The following is a 6,000-nucleotide window of genomic DNA, read 5'->3' as shown; positions in this document are numbered from 1 at the left end:
AGCACAGACATACGTTCTCCACAGGAGGTGCCGCTTATTCCACAACATAAACAGAACCTCCTTAAGAAACCGCGTCGGAGAGTCACGAGGAGAGAGAGGCAAAGCGACACAGAGAAGGGCTTTATCCCTCCATCTCAAAGTCGTGCTCTTTCGAACGATACAAAAGATCCCCGCTCCCAAATACGAAACAGATTAAAACAGGATCGACCCAGGTGAGAGATAATTATAGGCTGTGTCAGACAACATCTGTTACGGGAGCATTCCTCGCGTCAGATCACCTAAAGACAAGCTGAAACCTCACCAAAGTTCATGACTGACAATGGCCTCTGGCTGTTCCTTCTCGAGATCACTCTCCTTAATTCCAATTACTGTACATGCGTCTGACATGGTACGGTAAGGATATGGCAATAGAAATTAAAAACATTGTAATGATCTCAAAAGAAAAACAATCATGAGAAGCTTGTAAACCTTAAGAAAAATGTTTAGTCATAGATGCTCATCTTTTCTGTAACATGCGTGTTGGATAGACTTTGGTTTTATAAAATGAATGTCCCAAATATTCTTGAACCAATGCCACGGTTTGAAAAAATCTCTAAATTTTTGCAGTAAAATGTCCCCCTTTATTTCCCCAGCAGCAGCTAAATTGCTGAAATATACATGTGCAAATATATAATACATTTGCTGATTCCAAGTCACACAAGAAATAATACAAATTAAAAACTCTGGCTTCACCACTGTACCTCATATTAGAAAACAGAAAATGTCTCTTAAAAGAGGGGGGGAAAAAAAAAAAAAAAACTTTCCCTTGGCACTGGATACATGAAGATAAATGAACGTGCTCCTGGAAGATATTTCTCAGCCTCCAGTTGACTTGTACGGTAAGTTGTTGTTTCTAAGCCTGGAACACAGCATTCTGACGGAGGTATTTTCACCCTATAAACTGCTAAGTCTGATGTATACTGCCAGCGTGAACTCCCAGCCCTCAAGCATGTGAAATAAGATAGGAAGGTTCATTCCCATCAGAAATACTGCTATGACTTGTTCTAGGGAAGCCTGTGATATGAGGTCAGGTAGAGTTCGTTGAACTGTTAAGCAAACAGTGCTAAATCAGCATTTAAGGTTCTGTTTTCATGTCTCTCAGTCTCCATTGCGGCACCGACAATCGACTTCTGTCCTTCCGAAATGGGGGGGAGCACAGGAAAGAAACTTGTAAACTTCTGTATCTTTCCACCCAGAATAAACTCGATAGCATCACTAACGTTGCCGTTTATGCTCTAAAAACTTTGCATAAGGTTGATTTAGACTGTACTGCTGTGTCACATACCGCAATAAGTTCAAAAGTTCAGCTGAACCATGAACTTTGTCACGGCACAGCAGGCAGTTCCACAAATGCAACTCAAAAAAAAAAAAAGGGGGGGAGAAGAGAGGAATACAGAAAAACAGCAGAAGGTGCACACGCACATTCACTCAGAGTGACAGGTAAGAGCTCCGCCCTCCACCCCCCCCACAGTAAATTTATAACTCCCTCTCTCACTAGGAGCAAAAATAAAGTCAGAGCGAATGAAAATCAAGCTTAACTGTTTGATCAGGGCCATTCACCGGGACCGTGTGTGCTTAAGGGCGCTGCGACTCGCACATGTTGGGGGAACATTTCTATGTGAAAGCCAAGCTCATCGGCGCAACGCAATACATTCTTTTGGAGGTTTTGTGTTCATACTTGCGTCTGAGTCCTGGTGGCAACTTTCCTCCCTGTCTGGAACAGAGGAGAAAAATCCAAACAAAGGGGTCATGACTCTTATGTATTTGTTTAAAGCTGAGATTCGTGTCACCTCCGGTTGACGCCTTGACCAGGCTATGCAAACCAGCACTAAGCATAAATGGTTCAGGAATGAAAACAAACTTGTGCTGTTATTACAGCCTCATTTAAAAATGTTTTTCAAGAAATAATTTCACAACACAGAATGTTTAACTCAATCAGGGAATGGTTTTGATGTAACCATTTTTTGACTGGATACATATATGAAATTAAGTCATGAAATAAATAATGAACTAAATATGAGGAATTGATAATTGATTCGCTGCTTTAACGATGTATGTGCATTGGAAACTAAACCCTGATACTTGCTATTTGATTCACAATGAATGCTGTGTAGGATTTCAAATGTATATCATAGCAGAAAGGAAGCAATTCACTTTTAACACGTCCCTGAAAGGTCCAGTTCATGCAAAACGGCTCTCGGTCGTAAACAGACAAGGAAGGAGCTTACATTTTTGCTGAGCAAAAGAACGCGACACATCCTTGACACATTAAAGTGAGGACAGCCCTTTGAAGAGCATTGTCCAGCCTGATGCAATAACAAATTCATTGCCCTGCTAGGACACCTCCCTACATGGGCAGGGAAGGTATCGGCTTTGTTCTCTCCTCATCATCCACTTCAAGCAATAAATGCTACTACCTGATACAGCCTTACTTGCCGGGCATACCATCTGTGCAAGGCAAGGTTTACTTCTGAGGCTATAAATATACCAAAGGGGAACGTCGATGCAGTTCATGAGAGGGACCTCATCTCATGAAAATCTGACATACATGCAAGCCCGTCTGTTTATTACAACTTCAATTATCTGAATGTACAGCTGCAGTAAAGACGTCAAATGAATACTCCTATGAGGTCTCGTGAAATCTACACCTGAGAAGTTGTTTAACGTTTTTCTGTCGAAGGAATATCAGGTCAGAATTTATACCATATGATCGTAATTAATGATTCAAGATATTATTGCTTATCAAGTATAGTCCAAACTAAAAACATTCACTTCTTCTGCTAGCATTGAATGCGAAATATAAACCTGAAAACAAGCAAACACCTTGTTCAGAGAAGCAAATAACCATTTCTTAGCGAATTGTAAATGCATTTTTGGATCAGCTTGGAAAAAAATAAAATAAAATTTAGGAATGATGCGTGTTACACTTTAATACTAACTTGAAAAAAAAAAAATTCCTATCCATCACAATGAACTTAACTGAAAGAAGAAAACCCTTCTCCATACTCGTCGAGTCACAGGGGCAGTCTGTGTGATGCCCAGGAACCGGACGAATTTAGGAGAAACACTACTGTCTGATTTTCAGCCTCTACAGCTTCAGGAGACACAAGTCACAGGTACACGACTTGTGGCCCTGCAACATTACGGGCAATTCTTAATCATGGATGATACTGAGATTTCATTATAAAATTGGGCAGAACAAGCTGCTAATTAGCTCAGTCTTATAGCAGCGAACTCGGCGGCCGTCACGAAGCCATAGGACCCCGCCACCTCGAGGAGCCGAGTCCGACACCCCTGGATGAGGAGGAGCTGGGGCCCAAGGATGGTCAACAGAGGGAGTGCAAAGGGTCAAAGGTCAGGCCTATAGCCTCATAAAGGACATATTGGGATTCCATTTATTGCCTTGCCAGGTCCTTTAGCAAATCACAACTTGGTATGGGAGTCGACTGTTTACACAGCCTTCAGAAGGACTATAAATGGGGTACATATTCCCAATCGACTTTCAGCATCTCACCACGACCCTCACAGTGCACAACATAACCGTGCTGCACAGTGTCTGCTGGTTCCACATTTCTAAACACGATTACCCTTAATTCCTTTCCTGTGCCACACACACCCAATTTGTGCTCGTTGTCATTAACATCCGGTTTGTAGCTGTAGTAGTAGCAGGGGAATAAAAGAGATTTAAAAAAAAGCATTCGATACTTTCACAGCACTGTATCCGCAAATGTATAATGTTTATCTGCTGGTATAAAAATACCAATAGTTTATCATGAGGTAAGATCCTTCTCAATGCAACAACCATTTATTAGTAAGAAAGCAGTTGATGGGAGGTGTGCAGAAGCCAGATGGAGTTCACTGGAGTACTAAATTATGTTTAATTTGAAAATAGGATCGTAATTGTAGGGTTTGTACTGTTCATATGCCAATAATTACATCAAAAGCAATTAGAAGAATTTACAGAGAAATCTTTAGCTCTTGCCAAAGTGTCAAACCTGCATTAAACACACATGATTTACTGCTTGCCAGTCATTTCCATTAAAGATAAAAAAAATAATTTCCTGGTAGAAGCCGTGAGATAGAAGAGGAAGATACTGCATAGAATAAGTCACGTCTGCTCCTCTGACATACCGTCACAGCATTGAAAAGTTTCTCACACTGAAAACGGATTAATTTAATCAATATACAATTCACCTGGACTTAGTGGCTTGACACCGACTATGTCTTAGCTTTCATTCGCTGGGATCCGTCCATAAATTGAATGCCAGCAATTTAATTTGATGGGAAATGTAACACAGCCAAATAAAATAAAAATCATATTACGCTTCATTAAGCTATTTAAAAAGAAAATAAACATTCAGCAATGGTGGAAAAAAAAAAAATGTTAATTTCCATGCAAGAGTTGTAGTCCTTTCACTAACTTCAGCGTTCTGCACATTGCCTCTCTGTGTGTATGATCTAAGGGTATAGCCATCACCGTTCAGGTCAGTGCAATGCAAGCAGCGTCTCTAGGAATATGCGAGTCTCGTCTCTTCTCTGTCTCTCGTCTTCACATTTGTCAAAGCAGTCCTGCACACAGCAGCCTCTCGGGAGTCTCATCTGGCCCGCACATGAACTCCACTCAACTTTCTCCCCTGCTTTATCACAACCCTGACGAGTACCAGCTGCCAAACAACACACAGATCCATGGCAAGTCCTGAACAGGTTGAAACTGCATGTTACAAACATGGGGCTTTGTACCTTTTCTTTTTTCTTCTTCTCAGTCTCAACTTCTCCCTGATTTCTTACTTTATATATATTTAAAATATATATAAAATATCCCGGTGTGATCAGTATAGGATATACAGACTGGCTGGAGGAATGCAGTTGTGCACTTACACGTTACATCTGTCATCCAGTGTCAGCTTTTATAATGGCGAGACCAAATATATCAAACAGGATTGTGTATTAAAATTGGACTCACACCCTCTCTCTGAAAGTAAAAAAGTGGGGGGGAAACTTAAAATGAAAAGGAGTCAAAATGCTTATCTGATTGGAACAGTTTGGCGAAAAATACTTGTAGGTTCATTTGACTATACTGCCACTACACGTGTGCTGCTTTTATAAATAACCTTCCTCTTCACATCAATGCTTTAGGGACGGTATTGCTTTGGTATGCACCCCTTTATAGTGGGGTGTTTTGTTTTGTAGAAATGCAGCATGCTTCACCGCATCGTAGACACTTAAGATGTTTTTCCATCCATCGAGCACACAATTTGATATTTCTTGATGTCGTGGTATGTGAGTTTGGGCCGTTGAAGATCTTCCCGACTGCACACAGCGAAAAGGTTCATTTGCTTTTGCTGGCAGGCTTATTCCAGCAAGTAGCAAATTTATTTTAAAGCGCGTCTGCAGCCTTCAGACAGCTGCCATGGTGGGAATTAAAATAAACCAGTGAAAAGAAGACTGCCCAGTTCACTGAGAGGGCAGGAACGATATAGAGTAGCAAGTCCCTGACACTTCTGCACACACATATGCTGAAAGAGTTACCCCTGACTGGCCCGCCACAAATCTCCCATTACCTCCATGAGAAGAAACTCTCTTCGCAACATTTCACTCTTATTTTAGCAGTCATTATCTGTACCTTTCATTCTCGATGGGTTCATTCCCATGTCAGGCAAACGAGGCAGGTTCATTTATCGGGGCAGTCTATCATTACTAATAGAAAACACTGTTTCGCTCTGTTGGAAAGATTAAACTAATGCATACACTTCAGGCTTTTTAACAGTCTTTGGAATTTCTTAAGTTACGGGGTCAACGGAGGAAAATGTGCATTTTGACCCAAAAAAAAGATGCCTGCACAATAGTAAATGACAGGTAATTAAAGAATCATACGAATACCTCCAGCGTTTGTGAAATGCCTCTGAGGTAATAATATCCAGGTGCAGAACAGAAAGGTAAAGTTAAATTATAAAGGTGTAA

Source organism: Amia ocellicauda, chromosome 20, assembly GCF_036373705.1.
Source record: "Amia ocellicauda isolate fAmiCal2 chromosome 20, fAmiCal2.hap1, whole genome shotgun sequence".
NCBI classification, from domain to species: domain Eukaryota; kingdom Metazoa; phylum Chordata; class Actinopteri; order Amiiformes; family Amiidae; genus Amia; species Amia ocellicauda.
Note: the sequence above shows the minus strand (reverse complement) of the source record.